The sequence below is a fragment of the Apteryx mantelli genome, chromosome 15, assembly GCF_036417845.1.
Source record: "Apteryx mantelli isolate bAptMan1 chromosome 15, bAptMan1.hap1, whole genome shotgun sequence".
NCBI classification, from domain to species: domain Eukaryota; kingdom Metazoa; phylum Chordata; class Aves; order Apterygiformes; family Apterygidae; genus Apteryx; species Apteryx mantelli.
The window spans coordinates 13,201,503-13,215,318 of record NC_089992.1 but is presented as its reverse complement, the minus strand read 5'-3'; positions in this window follow the sequence as shown (position 1 = coordinate 13,215,318).

Below are 13,816 nucleotides of genomic sequence, written 5' to 3'. Positions count from 1 at the left end.
CTGCAGAAATTGAAAATGGTACTTTGATAAAGGAAAATAATTTATTGGGAATTCTCATCTATAGCAGAAGATGGCTTTTTCCTGTTGGGAAAGGAAAAGGACATTACTAACCAATGATCTGGCTGCTTTCTTTTAGAAATGGATTTGACTTGTTAAAAGTACAGTTGGATAAAATGTGACCTCCAACCCCAGCTGAATGTGGAGAAAGCCAGCGAATACAAATGCTTGGCTTCAGATTCACCCCTGTGGTTTGGGGATCTGAAAGGATTCTGTTTTCTGGTCTGGACTGAAATACATATCAGAATGTGTAGCCTTTCAACCTGTCATAAGCTGGTGAGGGTCTTGAAGGAACAGGTGATTACTGTGAGATTCCTACCACCTGAGCTCTTCACTTAGGGTCAAAAGTCTTAAAGGAAAAAATAACATAGATAATGATACAATTGATCTTTAGGTATTTTGGGGGTTCCGTGATGTATAAACCTGGTCTTTGGTGGTTGCAAATCCAAGCACAGCTTCCTCAGTTCAGCTACAGCTGTATTGTTCTGTTGCATGGTCAGATTTTTTTTTGATCTATCAGATTTTTTTTTTTTAAATAAATTAGCCACTAGATGGCACTTAAAGTTTGCTTTCTACTCCACTTTTTTTACTCCCCCCCTCCCCCCGAGGTATTTTTCAAAGATCTGTTCATCTATAATTAAGAGTTGATGACTCCCATTGGGACTATGTTGGCGGAAAGCAAGATGCAGCAATATTTGAGTGAAAGCAGGCAAAAGTATAACCATTAAAGGGGGAACAATAACTATAATTTAAATAAGATTTGGGTTGTTGCAGTGTTTGCATAATTCCTCCTGGCGTGCAAGAGCAGTAGAGAAGCCTGTGGCTTTTCTCTCCTGCTGTGTTTCAACAAAAATGGAAAATTGTAATGAACAGCAACATTTTTCCTATCTTTCATATTCACTCTCTTCTTCCTCCCCCTTCCTTTTAGTGGAATGCAGTTTACTTAAGGATTGCATTATAATGAAACTAGCATATAGCTTGCTAAACTCTCCATTGGGTTCTCCAAATCAGATGCTTCTTGCTGCAAGTTCTGGACATAAATTAAAATTTACTTAATACGTGTTAACCCAGTAAAAGCAGATGGCATATGGTAACAGGAGATTTATGCAACTTTTTATTAAGGTTCTCCAGTTTCTATATTGGTTGCCACTCCTGTAATAGCTCAGCCAGGTACTCTTGTGTTCATCCTTTTTTTTTTCTCCTCTTTTTTTTTTTAAATTATCATTGTATTTTGGCTTAAAGATGGTTAAATAAGTTTCAGTATTAAGTAAACTTCTGTGACCCTGCCTATTTCCTGTCCTGTCAAACCTTTCCTTGTAAGAATAACAGTGTCCTTTTATTTGGTGGTGTAGCATGATGTTTTTGGCAGGCCCAACATTTTTGACTTGCATAAATTTGTGACCTCAAGTGCAAGAAAAGTGAATGCTTGCTTCAGTGCCTCATGATTTCTGCCTAAAAAGAAAAGTGTCCACATTGCTAATCATTACAGTTTCTGAAGAAAAATTATCAGCACACTTATTCCACCTGATTGCACATGACTGCACTTCCAGAGAAAATAATCAGAAATAAAAATGAATATTTTGTACCTAGTTATGTAAGGTACAAACTGTCTGAAAATATAGGGCAGACTGTACTGCCTTACTGATTTCTAGAATTGGCACACATGGCACTTGCCTCACTGACAGCTATTTGGCAATCCCTACCTCCATAAGAATCTGATTCTGCAAAGTGTAAGCCTGGAGCTGCTGCTGGACAGAGAATATGACTGCATTTTTTAAAATTGCAGGATAAAGTGAAGTGAATTAATGCAATTGTTTTCCTAAACCTTCCTTCCATTAACTGCGTGGTTATTCAGCTCTTTACCAAAGGGATGCTTTTTCCGTACTCTGTTAGAACACAACATGAAAACCTTTTTCCCTGCCAAGTCCAAAAACCTGATAAATTAATTTTAAAATTTGAGAGCCCTCACCCAGAAAGCATCTACTAAATTTTAATATGTAAAATATGCTCAAATAAGTGAGAGCTGTGTGCACACACCTGCTTGTTTCCCTATGGACGCTGATAATTTTTTCAGTTATGTTGCATTTAAAAAAAAAAGGTTTATATAGTAGATTTTGTAACAGATAGAAATAGGAGGTTTGTGTAAATTAATATTGCTTGTAGTCTTAATGTTTAAAGCCAATGTCCTTGAACCAAAGAAAGTTTTCTTTTGATTACTATTGATTACAGCAAAGGAATTTGTTTGTTTGTGTTTTGTAAAAGGAAAGAGAAAAAGCAAACAGTCATGAAAGTAGTATCTTTGGCCAGATTCTTTTAACATGAGTATTCTGTGGTTTATGAATTCCTAGCCAGTCTGAAAGGTTGTCTCCAAATGTCCAAGGCAAAATAACTGCGTGTCCTAGTTGGATGAAAGTTTCTCCCTTTCCTTTGCAAGGAAGCTGTTTGTGCATGCTGTGTCTACAGAGCAAGGCAGCATTAGTATCCGATGCTGCTTTGCTAACGCACCTTAATCCTGACTGACCATAACCTTCCCGCTTGTGCCAGCTTGCACTCAGATCAGTGCTGGGTTACAGGTGCTCTCCCTTAGGGTACAGGGTGGTGTCAGGGAAACCCGCTGGTCGGAGTTTTATGTTTCCTGCTGTGAAAACCCAGTCTCACTTTCCTTCCCCTCCACTTCCATGCAGAAGTTACTGCTGGCAGTGAGCCAATCTGTCAGGAGCGTTACAGGCAGCCAGGCCATTAAAATTCTGCAAGAAGGTGGCTGCCTCCTCCCCATCCTATCTTATGACAGGGCATCATAGCAATGCACAGGCTGGTGGCAGTCAAAGAAAAGGAGGTGGGAGGGAGAGGGAAAAAAAAAATCAGAAATTTCAATCCTGTTCTCAGCTTTCTTCTCAACTTGCATTAAGGCATTAGCAATGTAGGAAAACTGAAAAAGGAGGGAGTTGTGACAAAGCCAGGAAGTCATGGATCCAGCAATAGAGAATTCGTTGCCCTCCCTTGACATGAAGGGGAGGAGACAGCTGAGTCAGAATGGACTGAGGACTCCCACTTCATCATCTTGGTGAGTTTTTAGGTTTGTTTTTTTTTTAAAAAAAAAAAAAACATTAATCACATCAATTTCACTAATAAAAGTTCTCTAGGAAAAACTGGATAAACCCAGCCTGTAAGACTGCTACCAAGTGAGAAACTGAACTGCTGCTCCAGGGAGGCAGCAAGGTAGTGGTATTTTTGCCAAGGTATCGTTCCTCACCCAAGTGCAGCACGCTGCATCTTTTTATCAGTTTCTAGCTAAGAGGAGCTGATACTTTAAAGGGGGCTTCACATTTCCGTTACTTCTGGAAGCATGACATACATTGTGTCCCTCCCCAGCCACCTGCACAGAGCCTCCAGACTGCTGCACATAACTTCGCCAAATGCCAACTGAGTAAGACTAACAGTCAAAACAGGCAAGCTTTCACCATTGTATCTTGAGCAGGCTGGGAGCCTTCCACGTAGGAGAGGTAGCCTCCATTTACATTTGTTTTGTATTTGGAAGGCTTTCTAGATGCTTAGCATTTATGGGACAGCCTCAATTCAGCAGAAAAGCCTTGCTTGGGCACTTCTGAGAAGTTCAGTGCCTACCACAGGATTGTGGATTTTTCAGTCCTATGGGTCCCTGGGCACATGGTTGCCAACTAGATATGCCTATTTATTTTTATATAATTACTTTTCTGCTGATAAAGTTGATTTAAAAAATATCATGCGCTACACTAATAACAGCAATAAAAACAAATTGCCCTTTGCTTATAACCCTCTACTCCTAAAGTCTGCCATTCAGATGTTCAGAACATGTGTTAAAGGAATGGCTATGTATACATTAAGAAAGCATGCAAATGATCAGTGATGCCAGAATTGCAATGTGAGCTAAATGAAGAATTATTATGCATTTGCCATTATTCCAAGAAATTTTGAGTAGCTGCCAAAATAGTAGCACAGCTGGATGAGGAGAGGGATAGGGTCTACTTAAGCTGGCACTAAGACTGAGGAAATTCATGCAAAGCCACAGCCTTAGTTGTCTCAATGAGTCACCTTCATGCCATTGTTGGGCTGGTACACAACAATACGCAGTGATAAAGCTGTATGTTAGCAACATCCTGTCCACCACAGGGATTATTCCTCTAGCTTCCATTATATTTGAGCTATTGGAGAACACCAAGTGCCTCTAGAGCCACAGAGCAGTGAAACCAACCTAATGCTGCAACCAGGGCTGTCTGGCTGTGGTAGGGTTGTTTATCATGGTAGTAAATTGATTTTAACCTGAGTTAGGAACTATATATATATATGTATATGTATGGTTTTTTTTAAATATGGTGACTGTGCAAATAGAGTAGACATGGAGAAAGCCGAGGCTTAACTCATATCTTATGATCCCTTATAGTCTCCCTAGGTAGCATCTTTTCCCTCATGCCTTTGCTCAGTGATCTCTATGTTCTTATTTGCCAAACTTGCATTTTCTGGGTGAGCCGTCAGTTAGCAAGCAATGGTAGGAACATTTGAATAGCTACTTGAGAGACTTCTGTGATGCTCACTCACTTCTATTGCATAGTAGAGAAATAGTTTCAGCTCTATTTAACTGGTAGAAAGAAAAAGTGCTTACAAACTGTGTATTAGAAACAAAATTAGACCTAAGAGCAAAACTCCTGGTTTAGTACTTTAAAGCACATGCCAATGGCCTGTGGGAAACGCCTTTCTTACAGCTTTATCATAGGTCTATTAAGTTGCCTCTTCTAGTGCCACCTTACAATAAAGAACATTACATAGTCTCACTGGGCTGTGCCCGTTCCTAGTGTCTGATGCTATTGCCGGTGAAACTTTTTTATTATATTACTACATCACACAGAGCCCTGTGCAAATGCTGAACAAAGGAAAATTACATCCAATTGCTAACAAAGACGTACTGGGTATTCAGATTTTTCTTCATCTCCCGCATAGCCAAAGCGGCAGTCAGACAAAGGCTTCTTCTGAATCCTGTCTTGTTCATTGTGTGGAGTGCAACTCACACAATCGCACAAGGATATTAATCGTAGCCCTCCATTGCTGTACAACTTGATTTTTAAAGTGTTTAAGTACCCTGCATGCTAAATATGATTGTCAGTGGCTGATGAGGACTGCCTCATCAGAATGCTAAGGGTACTAGCATTCCTTTAAAGCTGTCTCCATAGTCAACTTCAATAGTTTATAGACACACAGATCTTCAACAACAAAAAAAAAATCAGAGGTTTGTATGTTTTAATAACTGCAGAAATATTTTTATTCTCTTCAAAAAAAATTGGATTCCAGTTTGTTAATGCCCAATACTCAAGGTCAAAAAGCTCTTTCATGTATTTGGCCAGAAGCATTTCCATGCAAGATAGTAAGATGTCAGAAAGTTATGACTGATTAATAGGAGGTGCCCTGGGATTTGAATGAAAACATTTGTAAGCCTTAAATCAGTAGCTGTCAGGAGTCCTCTATCTATAAATGTGGTTGCCTTAATAGTTAGCTTTAGTAAACATCTGTTAAGTGTTTTTAATTCACCTAAAGAATATAAGTGGGAATGATTTTTTATGGGTTTCTGGGACATTAGATCACTGATTGCCAAAGAACTCTGGCACAATTAAAAGGAGTGAGACAAAACACTTCAAACACTAGCTTAGGGCAAATTCTGATTTTTTGCCAAGTAAAATGCAATCGTTCAAGGTTTGTGCACTACTTACTACTGAAAGATGACAAAGTCTGTCTAAGGAATAATTACTGAAAGACAGCTGTGGGGTGGGACACACAACCTCATATGATCTGTATACAAAAAAATGATTACTATAGACTTACATCTGAGATGCAGTATAGTCATAAGACCCAGGGTCCTTCACTCAGAGTTCCTCTTCTCCATCAAAATGAATCTGAGAATGCTTTCAGTATTTAACAGAATCAAACTGAAGTTATTCCTGAGGGCAAGAACTAGTCAACTATGTCATAGTCTCCCCAGGGAAGTCATGGAAACCCCTTTGGCTTGATGCAGGCAAAGAAGGGAAAAAGCACACTGCAGAGAACAATCCTGCATTGGCAGATAAGTTGAGCAGATGACCTAACAGGTCTTTTCCATCTATAATTTTATTCTGTGGCTTTGATGCTGAAGGCCCTGTGGACATCCACAGTGCTGTTGCTTTCCTGGAAGCTTTAATAAAGGTCTGCTTTTGAACTCAGAATAACTAACATCACTGAGCAAACTACTCTAGTATGAAGTCCACAGGCAACAAGAATACTGATGGAAACATGGCCCATCCTGCTAGTTGGGCTTATCCAGTCCCTTAATACCAGGATTCCCTGAAACACTTGCATCAGCATATAGTAACTGCAATGGATCTCAGTGTGCTGTTTACTTCAATGCAGAAGACACGCAGCACACAACCATTTAATGCATTGTTTACCCAAGATATTATTTGGATTTATAAGCTCTCATATCTGGCCTTGGACTGAAGACTTTCTTAGTTCATTAGTGGATGAAGGAATTCATCTAGATATCCTCAGTCAGCAACAAACAGTATCGGTATTTCTTCCTTATTCTCCACCCAGTCTACTCTCTGATCAGAAGCCCTACTTCCTCTTAGCTCAGCACATCCTTACATAAAGTTTGGTACAAGCTCACAAGAGCAAACTTGTCAAATTTATTCCTTAGTCCAAAGATCAGTCTTTCTTCTTTACCCTGCTTCCACAGCAGTTACTTCTGGGGCCAACACAATTACAGTTATGCCTCAAAGTACAGCAGAAGATTTGCAGTCTCTCTTGTCACCCAAAACTTGGACAAAGGTGGCAAGGCTTGATTCTCCCTGTGAGATGCACTACAGCCTCTAAGACAGAATTACTTTGTGTAGCATTTTTGTTGGTCCACAGAGCAGAGCTCCCCAGCTAGGAGTCAGCTTTCCAGCATTTCACAAAATCTAAAGCTGTTTTGCCAATACAACACCTAAAGCAAAATGGTAGACTGTAGCCCACAGCAACCCATATCTGAAGCTAGAAGTCTAGCTTGTGGGGACATGATGGTACCAGAGGAATACTGTGACTCAGCTGGAACAACTTCTTAGAACTGAAAGAAGCTTTGCTCAATGGGAACTCAATTCACAGAAAGTCACAGCTCTGTTTCTCATGAGGTTGCCTACATCTGTTCTCTTTTATGCAAGAGAAATACTTCATTAGGACCCTACATAACCTTCTGTTGGGCAACACTGGGCATTCCTGGCTTAATCACATAAGTCAGTGGATCCCATTATTGCTCCATACCTAATCCAATAAGATTTTGGGGATTTTTGGAGGTAAGAATCTTGGCTCTGAAAAACGTTTGGTATTATAACTTTGGACACAGCCATACTGTTCTTATGCAAAACGTGTTTGAAATAGTATATATTTACCCACATCAATGAGCATTAAATACATCTATTTTGCTACTGTATAAAATCAAAAGTCAGTGCAAGGAAAGGTGGAAAGGGTAAGCATTTTAAATACATGTTCTCCAATGAGAAACCATGGGAAGTGAAGCTTTGCGGTGTATCACCACCCTTCTCCAACTTCTGGAATAATTTTATGGTATAACTGTAATATCTTTTGGAATTCAGGGTGGGGAGGAACCCCACAACACTGATACTTGGAAAGGTATCTTAGATTCCAAGCCTCTCCATCTGCTGTAAAATGATTGTGTTGAGCAGCTTTCTCCAGAGCTGGATCTACACAGGCCAGCATCCCTGATATTCAGTGAATCAAACAGCATAGGTGTGTGAGACAGAGCAGAATCTGACACCTAGTAACAAGGGTTTTTTTGTTTTTGTTCCCCCCCCCCCTTGAATCTTTCTTATGACTTCAGTGGATTTTACATAGCTCTATCACAATCCAGTTTTCTTTAATTTCCTGCTAGTGGCAGAGTAAATTTGAAGTCTGACTGTAAATAGAAAGCATGAAAAAGCACTAGATTGTTCCTGAAGGTAGTGAAGTACTGGAGGTAGCTGTGATTTTCAAAAATACCATGGGAGAAATCCTGACTTTGCCGAAATCAACAGGGATTTTACCACACAACTATTCTTAGAGTGAATGAAAGCTTTGTCTGCTTTTGAATCCTAGACCCTCAGCTGTCATCCTTTTCCTTCTTCCTTCAGTCTGGAAGGACACATGGATATTGTGCTAAAGGTCTGGTAGTTACTCTTAATTCACCTCTAGACTAAATCCAGCAAGACTTGCTTCTGCCACAAGTCAGGATTAATTTCTTTTATTCATTATCCCACAACACTGAAATAATATCTTCTAGTGATCTGTACCTAGTACTGTGAAACTTCTAACCAAGGAGTATTGAAGGTATAGACAGTACATTTGGTCAGCACAGATCCACTCTTAGACTCCTCATCTCTAAACCTAATATAGCCATCAGTAAAACAAGTAATTGAACATATTATGAACTGAAAACCAGTTTAACCAGTTGGTTCCCCACTATAGAGAAAAGAAGCTCATGGTGGAGAAATGGTTCTGTTTGTTCCAATTCTTACCTTAATGCAATATTACTGCTATATTTTGTCCTCTAGAAAGCACTAGAGACTGTAGCATCACAGCTTTTTCTTTCCACTAAGTTCCTCACATAGATGACACACCCAGCAGTGCTGGGCCAGAGCTTGGGAACCTCAGGCTGTTCCAAAACCCAGAGTTCCCACATAAGTACATAATTCACTACTATCAAATTACAGGGCTAGCCACAAATTGACTAGTGTAATACTCGCTGAGAATCAGGAGGCTGTAGTATGAGTGTTTAGTTTCCAGGGGAGAGCGATTTGTCCTTAAGTGTCGTAGATACTTTAATCATCAACACACAGATAAATACTAAATCCCCATCTGGCAGCCCTGCACAATACAAAAAGAAAAGAGAATCCACACTGGAGGGCATTGTAAGACCTTTAATTTGCTGCAATGTACCTAGACATTAAGGTCCTCTGAAATCTGTTAGTGGGATTCTGTACCACGTGTGCTGCCCTAGCTGCGAAGAACAGGTTAAGGTAAGGAGAGCTCGCCTTACTGTAGTCAAGGAATATCATTCTGAGGTTGGATGTTATTCCCCCTCACTTTGTGCTTTCAGCATGTAAGTCAAAAAATGGCAGTGATCAAGAGCAACGCCTTTTCCCCACATGCCACACTGTTAAAGGGAAGCTTTTCCTAAGAAAGAATTTCACTCCTAGAAAATCAGATAAGCCTTTTTCTAAACTGGAGAGTCTTTCTAATTGCTTGCTGAACCTAGGCTTTTACCATTCATTGTTTATTTCTCACAGATTTTTTAGCAACCAAATTGGTTCATAACCTACAAGGATAGGATTTGTTCCACCATAGCAACAGTTCAGACTTGAATAAAACAGGACCTACTTACATTTTCTTCACTGGTTCAAAATCCTGAGCATGTTGGTAGTGCTTTCGTCACCAGATGAACTCTGCAGAACATCCTCATCCTTACCTGGCAATAACAAACTCCCACCTGTTGTTTTTCTGCAAGTCTTTTTCCAGCTTTTGTTTAGAAACTTACAGAAAGGCTCAAAGGATACCATAAAAAGTCAGATAACTTAGTGACAACACTACAGTTCCTCAGAAGGTCAGGGAACAAGAACAAGCTATAACTACTGGCTGCAAATGTTTACACCAGCCAATTTATTGCTAGGTACCTTTAATTACCCATAGCCTCCCACACAGGAGAGCAACATAAATATTTGCAGCTGTTAACAGCCATTTCTTGCTTATGCAACTTCCTAAGGTTTGTGCAAAGCAAGCAAAATTTGCACCGCAAAATTTAAAAAAACCAGAACCCTAAGGTATCACATTGAATATACAAGAGAAACTACTGCAAAATAAAGGACCATCTGAATTAATTGATTGGAAATTGGCAAGGAGAGTTCACCTAAAGTCTGCCTATCCTCTGTTGGGGTTACTAATCTTCTCTGTAACTGTCTGCTTTCTGAAAGCTATTTCCAAATGTTAAACCATAAAATCTAAGCTAAGAATTTTGCAGCAGATCATCCTTCTCTGGATATTGCAATACTAGCAAGTCTTTCTTCGTGTTTGATTTGCATATTAATCAATGAAGGATTTAATCCTAGCACGGTTATATTCCCAGTTAGCTCATGTATTTACTTGATTATTTTGTCTTTAGTCATCTGAAAATGGATACCATACTTCCTTCTAGAATGACTTTATTCAGTCCACAACTACAACTCATCTGTGTGGCATTTGTAAGAAAATGAATTAATTTTCAAAAAGGTAATTTTTAATGCCACTAGACTGCCACTCTGTGGGACAAAGGGTATTTAGTTGTTCGTGATGGGCCAATAAACATGTTCAGTTTCCCAAATCAGGCAGAGATCATAGGGCCATAAAAATTGCACATACTTCCTAAAGTATGTTTCCTTCTGCGTATCCCCCTCACTCCAGTTACCTCTAGGCTTTAGGGTTACCAGCGAGATTCATTTCATACAGCTGCTCAAGATATACTGTTCAGTTATTTGGGCTCTTTAAGCTCCAAGTGCAATAAATACAGCTCACCCTTTCCCACCCATATATGTGTCTTCCATAGATATTGATTGTTTTCTATCTTAATAAGAACCTGAAGATCAAGTGGGATTTAGAAGTCAAATCAGGTCCCAGAATACACTGCAGACCCAAGGTCTCATCCTGCAAGCTTTGCAAAGGAGGAGGAACAAGTACAGCTTGTTTGGTGCTTATATCAAACCATACCATGCTGAGAGTTGCTAAAAGATACTATAGACCCCTTACTGATCAGTTTATATTTCTGTTTCTCTCTCTCCTGAAAAAAAAAGCTGACTTTATGCTGCCTTCTTCTCCTGCCCCGTAGGGACTAGGTTTTGTGGAAAAGGAGGAAGGAGATCATGCTGTTAGGCTAGGTGCTATACTTTTGGAGACCCTTTCATTTCCCAGATCAATGTTTCTAAAGCCATGAAACACTAGGAAGCAACCTGTGAAATGACTATAAAAAGCATAAAGAAACTCCATGCATTCAAAAGAGTGAAAGAGGATATGAAAATAACGTGTGAAGTTTCAGAGTTCAACCTGATATGTGTTTGGCTCTAAGTGAAAACCTCTATGGTATCTCAGCACAAGGTGGTCGACAGGCACCTTTAAAAAAAAGAGACATTTACAGGACCTTAGATTCAAAAAAAAAAAGTAAGAAACCCATTACCAAATAGCTTCTATAATGGGAGGGAGGAGTGGAAAGGAACCCCTTCTGCTGCACTGACTGAATCTGTGTCAAGTGCTGTGAGGTTGAACTTTTTCACAGTGACTTAAGCCTTGAGTTAACTTTAAGGCTCACAGTTACTTTCTCTGTATGTGTGCCTAAATGTCTCCTAGTAAAAGTTCAAAACCACCGGTCAACTTCAGCCAAACCGAACCAAGTGGCAAATGTCTAACAGCTGCTAAGTTCATATATACCTTTCCTGAAATCAGGCACTGAACAAGGCTCAGTTAGTTGCCACTTGCTGAAAGGATGCAGTATGAGCTTAACCTTTATTAGACCCCCCAAAAACTGGGAAGGAGTTGTCATCACTGCTCTGTTGATATAGGTACTGAACCTTGGGTCTTACTAGACATCAGAGAATCTAAGTATAGCCATGCCAGTGTAGGATACCAGACTGCTCTTATTTCAGATTTGAACTCTAATCATAGTACCTGTTTAAAGCTAATAACACAAATAAGTGTTTAAAGAGCTCCATAGATAAGAAATCCCATAGCATAGTCTTGATATGAGCTCACCTGTGATCAGTGGGAGGATAACTACTCTAAAATATCTATCAAAGAAAAAAAATGCTTGAATCATAAAACAGATACAAATTTTAGTCATCTTAGCAAATGAAAAGGTATGGGAAAATCGGCAAAATAAGAAACCGGTGAAAAGGAGATGATAGCTCTTAAATAGCAGCAATTAACTTCCTTAGCTCCATTTTCTGGCATAAGATATAGATCTTGTTCACTTACTCAGGCAGATGAGAAAGCATTGTTACCAGGGGTCATATGTACTGGAGTGACGGGAGGAAAGTGGATGTGCAGGAAAATACTATATGGCTGTAAAAAAGTTGGACACGATATGATATAATGTATCAGGCCCAGCTAACAGAGCTGCACAAATTTATAGGTGGATAAAACAGCTTAAGTACCAGGTCATTTGAGTTCTCAAGTGACAGGTCAGAGCTGCAAAGTAGCAAGTATAACATCATTATTGAAATAAATGTTGGCAAATATTAAGAGTCTGCCCTTATATTTAATAACATTTAATTTTACAAGCCGTTCTGGATGATATTAAGTAGCTGCTCAGTCACTTACTTAAATGCACACAGAGAAGTCACTATGGAGGCTGAATTACTGGCATGGTGTTGAGGCAGTCCTGAGTGGCTGGGTGGATGGGTGAGTGGGTGGTTGTTCCTTTGGCTACATCTCGCCATCCATAGAAATTTGTGTTTGCCAGTTATGCTCTGGCTTTCTGAAGCTCAAGGGTAAAACTCCTCTGGCCTATAAAGTTCTGCTTCTGTGTATCTCAGTCAGGCACTTCAGCAGCAAGACACCTATCTTGCACCCAACCCCATCAGTATTCCCAAAGTGATATTCTCAACATTTCTGTCCGAGCAGGACCCGCACTGAGCCGTGGATGCATCAGGGCCCTTTTCTGCTCGCCATTTCCATTTTCCCAGCCAGAGGTGTGGACAGCAGCCACCCTCCCTGAGCCGGCAGTGATGAGCATGGGTGAGCTCCCGGGGCACATTGAGAATGTGGGGTAAAACCTTGTTCCAGCTAAATCAATGGGAATTTTGCCATTGACTTTGGTGGGGCCAGACTTCATTCATAAAGCACTGACTATTACAACAGATTTACCAGCCCCTGCAGGCAGCCCATGCAAAAGTGTAATAGATCTCGCACTCTTGCGCCTAGAAATGAATCCTGGCTCACGCAGAGGTCTATGGAGCAGAGCTTGCCAGGGCCAAGGCAGCGCAAAGCCCTTTATCTGGGAAACCTTGCACTCCACCGCAAGCCTGGAGCTGACTGGGTCAGACTTGTGCCTCCGCTGTGAGAGGACAGGCTCCTTCTGGCACACGGGCCAGTTCTGGGAAAAGCCAAAAGCTGCAGAGAGGTGTGGCTGGCTGGTTCTGCATCCCAGCGTGCTGTTCCCTCGAGCAATAGCAGCAAGGGCGGACTTCCCCAGTTTGTGCTGTGGCCAAGCTGGCCCTCAGCAGCCTCGGCACAGAGACGGCACAAGCCGCTGTCTGAGCCAGCCAGCATCTGTGCTAGGAAAGGGATGGTCTGGCCCCTTAGCAGGACAGGGGAACGTGTGCTGCAGCGGCCGCGCTGACCCTGTGCTGCAGCTAGAGAGAGCGCTGCGGTTTGAGTGCCGCCTGTCATGTATACTCCCCTGGCAGGATGCTCGCTTTATTTAAAAAGGAAAAAGAGGGAGAGAGACGGAATCCTACTCCATTGTCCTTCTGCAAGTAGAAAAGGGCTGAACTAATTCAAACCAAACTCAGAAAAGAAACTCCTCCCAGGCGGAGACATTTTTTTCTGTCGAGTTTCAGCCCTGGGAGAATTTTTACAGCTGAGCAATAAACTCTTGAAACAAAGGTTAAGGGCCTCACTAGCTCCAGGCTTCTAACACAAGGAGCGGCATACAGTAATGATGTGCACTGTTTAATCCATAGGAATGTGTCAGGCTGGCGGGAAG